General features: G+C 36.6%; 1 protein-coding gene across 9 annotated transcripts in view; it reads right to left on the bottom strand.

Moving 5' to 3' along the window:
• ENOX1 (ecto-NOX disulfide-thiol exchanger 1) overlaps positions 1 to 18,211 on the bottom strand; it is a 394,509-nt gene that overhangs the window by 50,240 nt on the left and 326,058 nt on the right. The window lies entirely within an intron of this gene.

Genomic DNA, 18,211 nt, shown 5'->3' with positions numbered 1-18,211 from the left:
TGGAAAAATGTTGGCACTACAGAAGCATTACTGCATTAAGTAGCATTGAAAGACACTTAAGTCATTTCCTTAGGAAACTGCATTTGGCTCCCTTTCAATTTAGAATGGCAGTTTTATTATCATGACTGATAGCAGGTGTTTGTGGAGAAATCGATTAGTATGCAGAGATGAAAATTACATTTAGCAAATGAATTGCACCGTCTGCAGTGTAGGCTGAAATTTGTGTAGCAAAATGCAGGAAACTATAAAACAGCACTATTTAAATAAATTATTTCAGCATGAATATAGATAGGGATGAAAAATGTGTTATCTTCTAGTGTTTTAGAGACATTGCTATAGCTTATAGACAAATTTTACACTTGGTTCCTAGATCTGGCAGCCACAAGGACTGTTTAGCTTAGCCCAGTCTAGCTTACCACATGCTGGCTGGGGAATTCTGGGAGTTGAAGTCCACTCATCTTAAAGTGGCCAAGTTTGGACAACACTGGCTTAGCAGATATTTTGGAAAGTTTAATCTGGGATTGTAATAAAATCACATTCTTTATAAATGAACTGTAATTAAATGCATATCCTCAACCAATTCTTTGAGCATTTGTAACTAATGGCACATTATTTATTCCCACTATTCATTCTATAATTGTCATATGGAATACTGTGGAATATGTAGACCATCTGATGGAATTACAATTGTTTAATTATAAACAGTGCGAGCTTAAAAAAAATCTGACCTCCTGAAGAGTCCATTTTCCCACGTAGAATCAAAAAGTAGAATGCCAAAATATTTCCTTTATAGTGGTCTTCCCCAATCTGGTACTTTCTATTTCTGATGGGGCTGTAATCCCCATCAAGAATCAGTTTAATCTGGCTCAGCTAAACCTGCATTAGATTTAGTAGGGAGTAATAAGTGTCTTCCCAATATCTATAGGCAATGGGCTTTCTGCATCCATGATGCCTTTTTTCCTTGGAGAGAAGATCTACATTCTACACAATTTGATACTTCATGTTAGAGAAATCTACCGGTGAAATGAATATTCTTTTTTCTTTATCTGCAAAATTTTCCTTAGGGGTAGTTCCCTTAGTTTGTTAATGGAGAATATGCTTTACTTGTTAACAAATCCCAGTCCAATTCTTGGTATATCACCAGTTACAAAAACTTCAGATGGTTAGGGGCAAGAAAAGACTTTGGTTTTCAGTGTTGAAGGGCTGTGGACAGCCAGAGTAGACAGTTCAATGATCTGGTAAAAGGAAGCCCTATAGTCATGGGGTCAAATGGCAATAGGTGCACCATGATGTTATCACATCATTGATGCAACTTGCATCCTTAAGTCACATGTCATTACATCATTGCACCCTTCGCCCTCATGTTGACACCATCCTACTTTGTTACAGAAGCCACTGAATATATCAACATACTCAATAATATCAAAGCTCTAAATGTGTTTCTCATCTGATTTGCCTGAAATTATCCAATGGCAGTTTGTAAGACACATGAGTTTTGAAATGTTCTGCTAATGCCTCATCTCTTCAGTCTTTACATTTAACAATATATCATGAGATTTTGATCAGTGGAATAAGGAGCATCCTTTCTTGTTTTCTTTTTCTTTTTTTACTTAACTTAAAACATTTTGGAAATCAATTATTCTAACCATGATAACAAAGGCAGGTACCCTATTTTTATAAATGTCAATATCTGAATTGGGACAGTAGCGAGACAGAACAATAGATTTTTATTTGTTTTGTTTCTAATGTCTGATTTGTACAATTTCCCTCACATCTCTTGGATAAATTGCTTTGTGAAATATACTGGAGTTCTGACTTCAGTAATGCTGAATATGTGATCTAGCACTGGCTTTGCTACTGAATGGATCTCAGCTCCAAGGAAAAAGTTAAATGATGGAAAGAGGGCAACCTTCATGTCTCTAAATATCAGTTATCCTGGTCCAGAGAGTAGGAGATAGTGGCAAGAAATTACCATTCCACTGAGATGTGAACTTTGAAGCTGTAACATCACCCCAGGAGAACTGAGGCTGATCAAAGACAGAAAATTAAATAGTTCTAAATTCACAACATGATCTTTATCTCTAACAGGCTACAAATACTCTTTTGCCTGAAAGAATATGCAATGTAAATGATTTACAACTAATTGAGAAGGCATCTTTCAAATTATAGGTAGGTGCTCATGTCACTCACTTGTACCTAATCAAAGAGTAAAGCTGGGCTAGACATTAAATTCAAATTCCTTTAAGATAATTTAAATGAGAACACAATATATTACTGTATTTAAAAAAAAAAGTAAGCTGTGATGACAGTTTAGGAAAGTAATATTAATAAAATGTTGAAGTTAATTACACAAATCAGGTTGAGATATTCAAATTATTTTTAAAATAGCTCTTCTCCCCCACTTGCTTTGGGAAGGATTTGAATGGGATTGTGGGAAGTTTACTAGCTGACTCTCCACACTGATAATGAATGAAAGGACAACATGGTTTGGTTGATGCATGATGAGGTCTGATGTGGGGATTTCCAGCTTTAAAGCAGGAACAGGCTGGTGTAAATTCTGGAATGCTAAGACACTTCACACTGCATAGTTATGCTGATTTCTCATACATCCACACTGGGAATCCCTGGATGCTTTGCTTCAACCACCAGTCCCCAACAGTGTCACTGAAATACTCATGACAAAGAGATCATCCAGATTAATCTTTATATTCATGATATCCATCCATCCATCCATCCATCCATCCATCCATCCATCCATCCATCCATCCACCCACCCACCCACCTATCCATCCATCCATCCATCCATCCATCCATCCATCCATCCATCCATCCATCCAGGAACTGGTGAAATGATTACCTGAACAACATCAAACCAATATTTGTAAATGTCACGTCTGAATTAGGCTAAAGACTTAAGACTAAAAACTTAGCTGAAAAAAAGGGCTGTCGGGATAGAATAGGTGAAAAGAAGAAATGTTCAGAATCCAAAACAGAAAAATATTTGAAGGAACTAAAGAGATGACAAAGGACACACTGTTACAATGTCATGCAATATGGTGTCACAAGAAGCAATTAGTCTACAGATCAAAGATAAGTACTATATAATGTCCAGCAGTGGATCAGGGACATCCTATTCAGGTAGAAATACTATATAAAAGTATTGTCATTAAAAAAAAAACCCTAAAGAATCCATTACTGCAAACTTGTAAAGTTGAACCTATTAAATCAAATATTATTTCTTGATTTATCTTTCCTGAATGGTTAATTCTATTGTTACATACAACTTTGAGGCTAAATATATCATTATGAAATTCATTGCTTTTTGTTCTCCTAAATCTCCATAACAGTTGTAATGGTACGTGGGAATGACCTTAGGAGATAGGAGGAAGAGCCGCAGACTAGACAACGGTTAGGTAAGAGGCTGCTTAGCTTGCAGAAGGAATGGGAGCGTGGCAGACGTCTCAGAAGGGACCCTCCCTAGTTTCTTGGACTGTAAAGGTGAGGGGGGAGAGAGGTACTTTCAGACTTGCAAAATTCTGTTATTGTAACCTTATAATAAAGACAGAGCTAGTACTCCTGGGTGTGCTTCTTGTCTAGAGTACCTCGCAAAGCTGACAACAACCTTGGCTATCCACTCTCTTGCATTAGATATACTAAAATGCCTAAGCCCCATGCCTTTTAATTGCATTATATATAAAACCACTAATTTTGGCCCAAAATCTGCACAGACATCTATTTCAAACTCACGGAGCTGATGTCACACTGAGTGGGTATTCTCATCACCATACATGCTTTTCTATCTAAATGGCAACTTCCTTTTACTAAAAGACACTAAGGAAGCAATGCTATAATCTCTTAACCTGGGGTACCTTTGATTCTGAACAGGTGGTACTTTATAATATAAAGAACAGTCTATTGGGTCAGGGATTTGCGCATCTAACCAGCATTTCATTTTACATGGTAGCCTTCAAAATGCACCTAGGAAGCCCACAGTAGGAGATCAAGACTGCCCTCCTCTCCACTGCTGCTCCTTTGCACCTACTATGTAGATGTGGACTACGCCCAGGCTGGAGGCAGTAGCCATCCTTAAAGTTAGTAGCCATTGATAGACCTCGTCTCTAGGAATTTGCCTTAAGAATTTGCCCCTTTGGGAAGCCATTGATCCTAGCAGCTGACATTACATTTTGCAGTAACAGATTCCATAGGCTGATTACATGCTATGTGAAGGCATATTTCTTTTTATCTGTTTTCAATTTTCTAGTGTTTAGTTTTGCTGACTGGGTTGCAATCTACCAGTATGGGAGATGGAGAAACGTTTCTCCCTTTTCATCTTTTATTGGCCATGCATAATTTTATAAACTTTAATTATATCTCCTCGTAATAACTTTTCTCTACGTAAAATTAGAGAAACGCTTTTCTCCAAGTGTTGCATCCTGTCCTCATATAGAAGGTGTTCAAGTCCCAGAGCATCTTGGTTGCCCTTTTCTGCACCTCCTCCAGCTCAATATCCCACCTGAGAAGCGGATGCTGCAGAAGATCATTAAAAATGTCCTAGTTCCATTCTCTCTAAAATACAAGTACCCCTCTTCCCCCCACCTTTTTTTTGTTTCTTCCTCAATGGCTTGATTGCTTTCTTGAAGTTACACTTGGAGAATACTAGACATTTTGAGATATAAAATTGCTCAACAAGATATTTGTAAAGTATGGAAACATAGTTATAATTAATATAATCTTCAGTGGTGTGCTAAATGACAGAGCGAGATAGAGAGCGAGACAGAGAGGGAGTCTCAAAGATTTCCCGCACTTTAGGCATGATTTTAAACATTTCCTTTAAAAGGTTAATTCATCAGTTGGTGATGTTTTATTCTCATCCAGAAATTGCATGAAAATTTTCCTCAACTCCTCAAGTGCCATTAATCAAACGTAAAGTGCTTTGCCGCTCTTCAGCTGAGAAATGGAGCTGTTTGGGGCCATCTCATGAGGTGATTAATAATGAAGGAAGTGGGAAAAAATGCCTATAGTGTATTTTGTTTAAATTATTATGTTTCTGTTGTCTTAAACCCATAAATCTCCAACCATGAGGGGAGTCTTCTTAAGGAGCTATAAACAGTTGACTTGAGAAAATATCTGCCCCATTTGAATGGGACTGAATTACAACCAGTTTTCTCCAGGCCAAGATATGTACCTTAGACTGGTGTTTATGCTGGCTGGGGAATTCTGGGAGTTGAAGTCCACACGTCCTAAAGTTGCTAAGGTTGAGAAACCCTGCCTTAGAGAGACCCTAGGCCTTGCGGATTTGAAGTTTTCTCTTTGACCGGCAGTTCCTCCATCCACAAACATCAACTGCTTATGAAACATAACTCAGTTTCAAAAATGATTCCCCCTATGAAATTGAGAATAGGAGAAGTTACTCTTTGAAAAATCATAAACCTTCCTTGGGCAAATGAGGTAAGTCTTTGGTTCTAGGCCTTAATATTTTATTCATGCTTTCTACTGGACACTGTGCAGAACTTTTACCAAACAACAATTTGTTCTTGGACCATGTTTTAAGATAATGCTTTTTAGTAACATAGAGAAAGCATAGAATATGTTGCTAGCCACACTCCCTGATTACAGCAAGATCAGTTTGGGTCCATAAATGAATATGCATCTACAAGCATGATTGATTTGATTGGTTATGTTGAAAGACTGGGATAAATAATGAAGGACGTGGGGTGCTAAAACATTCTGAAGTTGGGACATGCCATTTTTTGATCATGTCAAGAGTGGGTCACAGAAAAAATGGAAGAAAAGGAAAGAAGTAAAAGAAACAAGCGTGACTGTAGAATCATTGCATAAAGAGATGGCAGGAATTGTGTATGAAAAAAAGCATTAGAAGATTGTTCACCTAAAAAATAGAAAAACCGATGTAAGGAAAGAGGATGTGGAAACCGCTTAGCATTGAGAGAGACAGAAGAGTATGGAATTATGCTAATAGGATGTATGAAAAAGGATGTTTGATGGAATGATTGTGTGAAAGAGGCTATGGATGGAAATAAAAAGTTGGTTTGGATGTGGGTGAAGAGGGCTAAATGAAGAGTTTCCAGCAGAATAAATGGAATTAAAAATAAGCAATTAAATTATTTGGGATAAACTGAAGTAAGGGAATGCTAGAGTATTTTAGAGATCTGTATGGACCAGTAATATATCAAAGAGGGCAACTGAAATGAATGCCATAAATAGAGAGAAAAATGAGCGCAAGAAAAGTTGATGAAAAAATAACTGCAGCGAGGATGTTGAAAAATTGTAAGGCCAAAGGTATAAACTGTGTAATTGCAGCAATGTTACAGTGTGAATGCAATTTGCTTATGGAGTGGCTGTGCAAATGGTTTAATATTGCAGGAAGACTGTATCTATGTTTCATGATTGAATGAATGAATACCATTAGTGTTCACTATACCAGTCTTTCTCAACCTCAGCAACTTCAAGAGGTGTGGACTTCAACTTCCAGAATTCTGGGAGAATGCTGGCTGGGGAATTCTGGGAGTTGAAGTCTACACCTCTTGAAGCTGCTGAGGTTGAGAAACACTGCCCTATACAAAGGGAAAAGCAGCACAAATGAATGCCAAACATCCAGAAGGTTAATGTGTTAATTGTGCCTGGGAAGCTTTTTGCCAGAATTGTGGTAGAAAGGGTACAAGAAGAGACAATAAGCAAATTTTTGGAAGTGTAATAAGGCTCTATGCCAGGCAGGGGGTGGGTGATATGCCAGTTATTTATTTATTTAGATTTTTTTATCCTGGCTTTGTTATTTTTATAAATAATACAAGGCAGTGACACAACAACAACCCTGTGATGTGAGCTGGACTGAGAGGGAGTGACTGGCCCAAGGTCACCCAGCCGGCTTTCATGCCTAAGGCAGGACTAAAACTCACTGTCTCCTGGTCTCTAGCCTGGTGCCTTCACCACTAGACCAAACTGGTTTTTTTCTCTTAAACAGGTCACTAAGAAATGTATGACTCTTAGACAGCTTAGTATACACTGGGTGATTTAGAGGAAGTATGTAATAAAATGAATTACGGAGTGTTTTATATGAATACAGTATGGGGTTGAAAATGGGTTGCTAAATGCAGTAACAGTGGTATATGATGGAAGTAAATCATGTGTGAATGGAATGTGTGGATGGAAGGGAATGTTTAGTAAATTGTTCAACGTTGAGCAGGGAGTAAGAAAAGGATGAGTCTTGCCCCCTTATTGTTTCAGATACATATAGAAAAATATAGAAGGAACGGCAATAGAGGGAAGCTGGTTTGGGGCATGTAGTTGTATATAGGTGAGGACATATTGGCTGAGTACACAAATGATTTGCAACAAATTTAGGTAGACTGTATGGTGCAATGAGGACGAAGATGAATTTGGGTACCTTGATAGAATCTTTATTAAAGGTGGGAAGGTGGATGGAGAAATGTTAAGATGTGCAAATGTGGTAGCTAATGGGTGATCCGTTGTGAAGAATGAATGTTTGTTTTAAAAAAAGGCAAAAGGTTTGTGGATAAAAGCATGCCTATTCTGTTCTATGATGAGAGTTAGGTATGTCAGCTGAAAGTAGCTTGAATGGAGCGGGAAACCACACTTCAAACATCTCCATGATAAAGTAAGAGACAGAGCCAAGAATGAATAGGGGATGAATGAACATAGTCTGAATACAAAAGTGATTGACCAGGACAAGAGAACTACATTGTAATGGTTCTGTCATATAGAGAGAATGAAGAGGGTTGAATTGCAAAACCAATATAGGAAGGAAGTTGAGAGAAAGGGGAAGACTGAGAAAGTCATGGTTGGGTGGAGTTGATGATTTCTTCAAAAGAAAGAGGTGAGAAGCTTAAAGAATCAAAGACAATGCATGGATTAGTGCAGAGTGTTATAAGAAGCAAAGTGAGTTTGCCAGGACAGAAAGGCATGGAGAGATACATTGAATAGGGACGGTATAAACTAGGTTTAGTTATATAATTTTTCTTACCTAGTGCCTTTTATTTCTTCTGGCTTTCTATTTCTTACTCCTTTTCTGTGCTTCACATAATGTTGCTTACCCCAAAAGGGAATAGCATGATGGGTAATGGGGATGCGTATTTTTAAAAATATGTAAAATCATACAGAGAGTCAACATTTTTAAGAAGAGGGAAGTGAAGAGAAAGCAATAAGTAGTTCCCTAAGAGTATCTGTCTTGTTGGGAGAGCTCTGCGTATTTCTCCATTTTAAAAAGTAGGAAGAAATGAATGCACAAAATACAGATTAGAGATTGAATTAACCACCAGTTTAAGTCATAATTGCAGACTCTTCACCAACTCCCAGCAATAGACAGGATTTTTGTGATTTTCAAAATAAATTCTATTAAAACACATGAACTCTCATTACAATGTTCTAACCTGTTTCTTTTTATTTTACTTGCTACAATCTCTGACTGAAAGGCAATCATGGTGAGACCCTTCTCAAGTTATCCTCCTCTAGGTGTTCAGACCACATACCATGAAAAAATATTTCATACAGTTGGCCAAGTTTTTTTTTAAAAAATATGGGTATGAGTTGTTCCTTTCTCATATCAATGTCTGCAGGACAGCAATAAAAACCAGCAGATGTGATCCTGCCCCCAACCCCTTTCAACCACTGTCCCTCTATAATGACACTAATAAGGTCAGGACAGTTGGGAAGAAAGGAATCTTTCTTATTCCAAATTATTATTCTTAGCCATAGCATCTAAACAGAATTGGACAAATATAATTATATGCTTCTGTGATATATGTGCAACTCCCAGTGTGGAGAACCATTGGACTGCACCTGCATGATGGTTCACCCTAGCTAATGACTGGGTCTTCTGGGCAGACAGTAGAAAAGATTTCCTATTTGCACTGAGCTTGCCTTCCATGGATTACAAGACATTCCTGTTATCTGGTGCGTTCTTATAATAGTTTTACCTGCACCCCTTCATGATTTTCAGCCAGCAGGAGTTCCACATTGAAGAAAATTCCCCTCTATCTTTGACTGTTCTTTTGTTTTGGCTTCTGGCCTGTTCTTGGATCCTACCTTGTTCTTTGCTCTCAGTTATTGGCTTATCCCCTAACGCTTGAGTCTTACCTCCTGTCTCATCTCAGTATCATCCATTTTTGGTACTCTATCAACATGCAGTTAATTTAAACTGCGCTGAAGAGAAGAGGCACCAGAAGAGATGCAGGGAATGCCCCACATCTGGTTTACTGCCTACATTTCCTTTCCTGATGAAAACGGGGGAATAGCTGCCTCCAGAAAAAAGAACTGTGAAAGACTAGGAAACATGGAATTTTCTCTATGTCACTTTTTTTTTTGCCAAGATCACAGTATTTTATACTGTTTACTAGGCCATCTAACCTTAAAAAAATTACCCAATGAGCTTTGTTTTAATGGAATTTTGCAAAATAAGCCTACACAGAATACCCTTGTGTGGGGTAAGATTTTAGAGCATGTTGTCCTTCTGAAATCCGTTTGGAAAACTATACCTGATACTTGAATTTGGGCCCCGGGAGCTGTAAACACTTAGTAAATCAGATCTGAATTTGATTGAGGCTACGGTGCAGAGCAAATAAGTAGCAGACACCACAGTGTAGATATTCTCAAAAAGACTCCAATTGTTATAATGATAAAAGCTGAATTCTCCCTGGCCTTCAGTTTATTTTTAACCATTCTGGGAAATGGCCAAGAGCAGCAGAGGAATATCCTGTAATCTTCACCTTTCAGGCCAGACCTTTTTGGTCTTAGATGTCATGGGAAATGTATGTTTTCCCTGATAGGGCAAACATCATCTCTGATGTACCAATCAGCCTGGAAGGATGACTCTAAAAATAAGATAAGATTTTGTTGCATCCCTGTCATTACCCATAACTACATCAAGATTGCCTTCAAAGGCAACAACTACACTAAAAATGGACTAGATCAAAGATCTTCTACACCTCTTTGGGCCTTTAACCATGAACGCAGCAAGTTGGTTTGGGCAACCCATTGTTCTTTCCTAGGGCATTTTAAGAATTACAAAATAGTGTGTGCAGTTAGACATCTGAATACATATACAGTATTTCTTAAGCTCTGTTTGCTTTCAGAACAGACCTTTCAAATATTTGAAATAATAAAACAATTCTTTATTAATCTGTTTTGCTATAAAACAGGAGAAAAACCCAGTCAGAGGCATAACGCTTGTTCCGAAATCAGAGCTTGAAAATCAGCATCCCTATTGAGTATATTCAAATACCATGTGGGAAATTTCACACACACATATTCTTCTTGAGGCTAAGACCAGTGTCACCAAAACTAATTTTTATTTTCAGTATACTTTCTCAGGCCAAACAGGGAAGAAATTTCAATTGGAAATCAGAGATTTTGAATTATTTCTCTGGAGACATTTCCATGGCTCTACTGTATAATGAAAAGCAAAATGTATACTGAGAGTACACCATTATATAAAAAAGGAGACAGACATTTTTAAAACACTACCAAGCTATTTTAATAGATTGTGTCTATCAGAGTGTGTCTTGTCTTATACCCTGATTCTATAGCCTTCAGATGTTAATGACAAAGTGATTCAGACAGTGTGGTGTCTTCACTTTAATTTTCAGAAATACATGCTTTTATTCCATGACCACTGGCAGGTAAGGTAAATTAATGCCACCCTCTCCTTTCTCAATGATATAGTTGCAAAGAAAATAATAAGAATTATTATAAAGGAAAGCAAACATTTCTTCTTTCTTACTCTGAAATACTATTTTGCAAAAGGAAAACCACTGAACCGTTATTTTTCAATATTTTTAAGGAACTGTTTTAATTCTGGGGCTTGACTATAAATTTTGCTCAAGCCCAAACCCCTAAACATATTTTAGCATCTTGTCAAAATGAGAGACTAAGAGTGTCGATAAAAATGACACTAAAATAAATGTAAATTTAGATTGCTGTCACAAGTGGCTGCTTGCTTTTGTGAAGATGTTAGGTTGCTACAGAGTTTTCCATAGCAACCTTGCATCTTATTATATAAATAATCCCTTTGGTGTCCTTAAAGCCTGCTAAGAACAGGATTAAATCTATTCTCATATGTAATGATCCTGCATTAAAACTTATCAAGATGAAAAACCAGAAAACATAATAAAACGTAATCTAGATAATAGCATTTCTGGCAGTTCGAAGGCATAATGGCACCACAGGCATTGCAAAACAGTTTGTAGTTAGCCAGTTATTTTTGCAAAACTCTTATTAAATATGTCCCCTTGAAAGTTCTATTTCTTTCATTTCTTTTTAAAAAGATCCTAGAAGCAGAAATAATGTTAATAAAACTTTCACTGCTGTGATAAATTGAATGAATTGGATACTGGCCTTTGATAGGTCGAAGAGAGGAGACAAAGAAAAGCTTTATAGCTTAGATGGATTATACATTACATAAATATCAAGGATGTTTAGCTCTATGCTCTACCTCTTAATTTTAATTATATTTGTGTTGTTGTCGGCCATTTCTCCTCTGGATCAAGCCAATTGAACTATTCTGTAATTATGTCAGATTCAGAGGATTGGCATCTGGAGAACTGCCAGAGCCCACACTGAAATGGCTGGATTAGCTTGGTCTAGAGGAGGAATGGACTGTCGTGAAATTCTGTGGAACATTTGTGCACATTCCTGTGGCTAAACTACATCTTTCACCATCCATCACCATTGACCCAACTTGGCTTTGAGAGTAGTAGTTCAGCACCATCTGGAAGACTGCAGATTTGCTCCACTCAGAGCAGAAAGTGTTAAAGAACCCATTACAAGATTTTTAAACTGCAGAGCTTTAAAAGCAATGAGAAGAAGAATGAACCTGCAGAATTAAACGTTTCCAAAAATAATAATAATAAAAAGAGATTGAAAATATATCACAATGATGCATCCTGTTTTTCTAAGGAGAGCAATGGAAAGCTTCAACTGAAAATTCCTTCAGCCAGGCACCCCAAGAAAGTGAGAATAATGTCAAGGTAGGGCATTCCCAAGCCATGAAGGTCAAATGCAGAACTTCTAATCTGGCTGAAAATAGAGAAGGACCCAGAAAAAGAGAAAGAAATGGGCAGTCTCAGTTAGCCCCTTTATAGTCAAGTACAGGACAAGCTGAAGTTTATAAAGTCTTTTCAGAGGCAGTCCCAGTTTTGAAATAACTCAAAATGATGTTACCAAGATATGGTGTACTATAGCAAGGTTATCTTTGTCCACCTAGAGTAGAAGGTAGCTGATGTTTATTTTGAGAGAATCGATCCCATAAGCATCTTAAGGTCAGGAACCTAAACCTTTAGAAGCCAAACAGCTCTAGGTATAGATTGAACAAAATTAGCTTGGGCAAACAGATTGGCCACTGATAAGATGACAGTTTTGCCTGGATTGAATCTCAGTATACTAGCTTCCATTCCATTATCATGATGAAGCACTAATGCAGCTCTTCTCGGCCCTCACCTAGGCTGAATTTTTTTAAAAAGGAACAGGACTGGATCCCATCTGCATATAGATGGTAGTAAAGTATAAATGCTCAAATGCCCTTTATTACTCAGTGGGACCTCAATATGCCCTGCAATTGACCATGGCTCCGTTGGAACCCCTTTTGTAAATGGTTATCCAAGTGAGAACAGAAATACAAATGAGCAAATCTCAGACAACTTGGTCTTGAAAGCTACTGAGAAGCATAAATCGAATGGCATTTTCCATCTCTGATCATCCCAAAGTTGACCCAGCTATTTTCAATGCCAAAGTCAAACCTAAATCCCAACTGGAAATGTAGAAAATCAGTTCCAGTTTGGAGTTCCTGCAGTTGGCTGCTCCCTTGAGCATTTTCTTTTAGAAGGCACGTTACTTCTCAGCCTGTCACTGTTGAACTCTTCTGCATCAAGGCATCTTTTTTTCATGTACTGCTGGAAGTGCCACCTCTCTTAATGAGGAATGGACCTAATCAGGCAGTTTTCCTTTTTCCACTAGATGTAATAATTAAACCCAAAGGAATAAAAAGAAAGCAATATGAATGGTTGACTGTCTTGAGTTAGTTAATTAGTCAATCAAATAAACAAATGAACCTCAGTTTCACTGAAGCTTCATTGAACAAATTGAATGTCTTTTATACCACAATTCTTGGTTTGTATGCAACAAGCCAGGAATTGCTAAAGTGAAACTGAATTCCAGTTTACCCTGCACGAACTTTATGAAGCAGGAGAAGATTGCAAGAATGCAAGATTGATCATAAACTTTTTTCTCTTATAACACAGAAAAGAATCACAGAGGTGGAAATTCCCATATATCAAGCATCTCTGACAGGTGTCAAATAATATTTTTATTACTACCTAGGAAGGAAAATCCAATTGTTTTGACAAGATTTCTTTTTTTATAAACAAAAACATTTCAATTTTCTGTTCAGTGATTACAAAAGGTTATTTTGCCTAGGTACCTTAATTATAGAGGTCAGCTTAATAGCTCTACAATTCACAGGATGGCCTGCTTTCCTTTTTAAAGATGATACCATTTTTATTTCTTCTTTCCCAGTCAGAATGCTTCTTTAGTTCTCTTATATTATAGAGAATTCTCTGAGAAAGAGCCAGCCAATTTCAAAATTTTGGATCAAATGCATTTGATTATCCAAGAATATTTTGACTTGCATGTGCATATATTAAAATGTCTTCCTTCTCTTTCTCCTCCTTTGCTAAAGAGGATAGTAATTAAAATGCCTGCTTTTAAATATCTTATACCAAGTTTTTGAAGAATTCAGAAGTATCCTGCACAACACATTCTAAATAAGGCTGGATCTTGTGCTTTTGCTTTATATAGACTTACTATATGTAAAACAGTATATAGCATTACTGTCATGATATACTTATTTTTCATAACCTTTCCTTTTTTTTCATTTTGGCTGAAAACACCCTCTGCAGTCAGATTTTCTGCACCTTTTGCAAGTTTGCAATGAGACTTACGCTAAAATGTATTTCAACAATTGCTGTTATGTTTATCTACTATTTAATTTAGTGCCGCTCTTTTAAAACCCAATAACTGAATTTTTATGCTTTCCTTTCTATAGCATTCAACATCTGTAACTGTCCCCACATCCTCTCACAAGTTAAATTCCATCTTTAGTTTCTAAACTAAAATACCTAAGTCTTTCATTGTTTTTTCAGCGTATTGGAACCAAGACACTTTGGAAGTTTGGTACTCTAAACATGTTATTCTCATTATTTCCAGCAGATATTTGAATAAGTTATAGAGCTAATGGTTATCAATTTGTACTTTCTGGATCTTCTTGGACTAACCTTGTTATTTTGTCTCATCTTAATCTACTAACTAAATGGCCTTACTTGTGCCATTTTGAGAATTTGGAATAGATATAAATCTAGTTTGTGTCCGAAAATACCTTTATGGCTGTCACCACAAGAAGCATATTATAGAAGAGAAATGGCAATTAAGCAGAAGTGGCTAACTTATGGTGACATTTTAGATTTTTATCAGGGAGAATTTAAAATAAAATCAAGAGAAGACTTGATATCAGAAGGATATATGTGGCAATGGTTTTCACGTGTACAATTAGTAGAAAGATTTAAAGTTGATAAAAGGACATATGGTTTTGAACATGATAAAACTGTATTTGAAACTGAGTTATGTACTAATGATAAACATCTTATTGCCAAAGTGTATAAACTTTTGTTGAGATTTGAAATTGTGTATGAACAAGTTAAAGATTGTATAATAAAATGGGCTAAAAATTTGGATATTATATACAAATGGAACAATGGGAAAGTACAGTATGTGGATGAAAGGGTTGAAATTTACATTATGTTATAATCTTAAAGAGAATTTTATAAAATGATGTGTTGATTGTATTTGTCACCAGAAAGATTATCAAAAAATGTACAAAGGGACTTCAAATATATGTTGGAAATGTGAACAAGGAGGGAATTTTTATCATCTTTGGTGGACATGTAATAAAGCTAAAAAAGTTTGGACTCAAATACATATATTAACTCAGAAGATTTTGAAGATTAACATACAATCGAAACCCAAGACATTTCTCTTGGGGCTGATGGATAAACAATTGGAAAAATCTCATGGATCTTTGTTTTTATATATGATAACTGCAGCGAGACTTTACATGCTCAAAGGTGGGAAGACTCAGTATTACCTACAATGGAAGAATAAAGTTGACAGAGGTAGCTGAGATGGCAAAATTGAAGCTTTGATTAGAGAAAAGACATTGACTAATTTTAATGCTAATTGGAAGCCCCTTCTGGACTTTTTGTGGGAAACAGAAAAAAAAAAATGAAATCATGATATATGGAATTGATGATTAGTAAAATTAATAGATTATAGAAAAAATGGACGTTAAGTTAAAATCCTAGAGTAAGAGTTTAATGTATGTTTTACTTACATCTGCTGTAAAAAAAGTTGGAAGTTATTCTTTTTTTTGTATTTCTTTCTCTTTCTTTTTCTGTACTCCTGCTTTCCCTCTTTCTCTTTATTCTTTCTTTTCCTCTATTCTTTTTCTTGATTATTAGTTATTGCTAGTTTTTATCTTTCTGTTTTTAAAATTTAATAAAGTTATTATAAAAAAATACATAAATGCCCTTACTCAAATCCATAATGTATACACATCTATCATGCAATGGTCAAGCAACTGATATGCAAAGTTGAGAAGAAGAACAAGAAGTAGTAAAAAAAAAAAATCAGTGGCAGGAGATAAGAGAAAAGAAAGGGAACTCTGAATATAGTTTACATCAATACTATTCAATACTATTTGCAAGCTAAACTTGCTTCCACCATGTCCATACATTAATTCATATCCTGAATAAGCATTAGTGTTAAGGTTACTGATATGTATCAGTAGAAATTAGCTCCTTAGGTCTGTGTTTCTCCTGTAATTCCTACTCAAGAATTAACTGCAAATGATAACAAAAATATAAAAAATCCAAGCCAATTCCAGTAATCCATCCTAGAGTAGGAAGGAAAAGAACTTTAAGAAGTCAAGCAAAGTGATAGAAATTGAGAAAAGGAAAACAAATATATTAAAAATGGATGTGATGGAGCTTATGATATTCTAAATGCCAGCTTTTTGTACAATATCTCACAGTCCCCTTGTGATTTCTCTTGCCTCAGGGCAAAGTTGAGAGGCCTCCTCCTGAGGAAAACCCTAGGAAAAGCACTGTGCAAGTATTTATATCCACAGTCCCCTTATCCAACCGCAAAAAGACACCGTGGTCCCTCAATGATACCATTTCATGAAGAAAATTACAGGATAACCATTTCCGTAAAAGGCCTGTGAGGAGATTTCTAATTTTAATTATAAGAGTATGTCTTCTGCACTAGGTACTTGGAATTCTAATAATAAAACAAGGAAGGCAGAAGGCAGACTCTAGAAAGCTGAAGCCCATCCGTCACTGCAGGAGGGCTCTCTCCTTACAGCCCCTTCCTACATCCCCCAATCTTCATTGTATCAAGACTTCTCAAGCACAAACTGGTAATACCCATGTAAGGTACACTCATGCCTTTTGGACAAACTGGTTCATTACTTTTATACATTGTATATCAGATGCTTTCAATCTAATGTCCTCCAGCAGATTTCTACCCTTTTCATTTTTTCCATCCTGTAAGAACTAATTAAACAATTCACTCCCATGGAACGGGCCAGTGCAAGTCCTCAGGTTTGCCTGCAAAACGATCTGGTCTTCCTTTCTTTTTTCTAGAAGAACCAAAGAGACCCTAGAAAGCTCACCTACTTCTAGTCAAAGATACCAGAGCTATCTTTGTTATGGTATCAAAACATTTGGATTCCTTTTCCAGAAATGCTTATGAGGCTCCAGTCTCTTCTTGGTGACATAAAGCTGCAGCTTCTGGTTTAACGGATTTTCAGGTATAATGGGATTCTCTAACGTCAATGTTCTGGGTAATAACACTTCACTTGATTATTGTAGAGTTTTTTTAAGATGTATTTTTCAGTTGGTTTGCATAATCTGTCAAATGCTGCCTGAAGTGCTAAACTGAATTGAAAGCCAGGTAGAAATGCTAGAATTAAAAATAAAATAAAAAATGTGTTAACTCTATTCCCATTGGATTTTTAAAAAAATTCTATGAATTAAATGGCCAGGACAGAATGCTTGGGACTGAATATTCAAACCACGTTACAAATAACTACTTGTACATCCGGTTATTGCTGCTGAAAACTGACACTAGCCTGGGTTGTGGAATTACTAGCTATTTTTCTGTCTTTGTTTTGCCTTTGCTGATTTCACCTGTCTTATATTGTTGCTACTCAGAGTGATAAGAAATTAATCCAAGAAGAAAAGCAGAATGCTGGCCTGAGATTCCTGTCCCATACATTCCATTTCCAATCATTCCTGAAGCTGTCAGATCACTGTCTGGCAACTTCAAGAGTAAGAGCTAGCTTATGTATCTCTTGTTTCACACAATAAATGCCACATGTAACCAGGTCCTAACAGTAATTGAATGAGTGAACAACCCACAGAAAACATTGTACCCTGGCTGGGCTCTGATTCATGCCAAACTCTTTGCTAAGGGTTAAGCAATGCTCTTGTAAAGTCCTTGGCTCTATGGTCCATTCCTAAGAGAGGCCGGTACACCATCTTTTTATGTTTTCTGCTAAAGCATTTCACTTACTGGAGTTGTAATAGAGAACTTCTGTGTGGCACTGCTGCATTAGCGGTGTAACAATACCACCCTTCCATTACACGGAAAATTACAGATATATCCTAGGGGTGAAAATCTTTCCAGCTAGCTATGTGCAAACAGCTGCACTTCAATAATTCTTGAAATTACTTCAGAGTCTCTCATTTTAGGACTTTGTGTGTGGTGCCAGTAGGCAGGGGAGCGAGAACCCACAAGATGGTATTTGAACTAAAGTTTTATGGATGGGATGATGTTTTTTTGTTTTTTTGCTTCCTGAATATGCTTCAGTACTCAGACTTTAATTTTCATATTTTTATTAGATCTACCTAACTGGCTTGCTGTACCTCAGCTAACAGCCATTTCTCTTTTTCATTCCAATCACTCCATCAATGGCAGGATAAATCAGGCATCCTCTCAGCTGAATGTGGCTGTTGTCACAATCAGCGATTCACCTTTAGTACCCCAATTCTTTGCCAGAAATTGTTTAAAATATAATTTGTCTGCATATTCAAGGGGACAAAAATGGAATGAACATTCTCCTCTGGAA

Source organism: Python bivittatus, unplaced genomic scaffold (assembly GCF_059951505.1).
Source record: "Python bivittatus isolate LINGU-HERP-01145 unplaced genomic scaffold, Pbiv_v1 ctg000210_np1212, whole genome shotgun sequence".
NCBI classification, from domain to species: domain Eukaryota; kingdom Metazoa; phylum Chordata; class Lepidosauria; order Squamata; family Pythonidae; genus Python; species Python bivittatus.
This window is presented reverse-complemented; position numbering and strand designations above follow the sequence as displayed.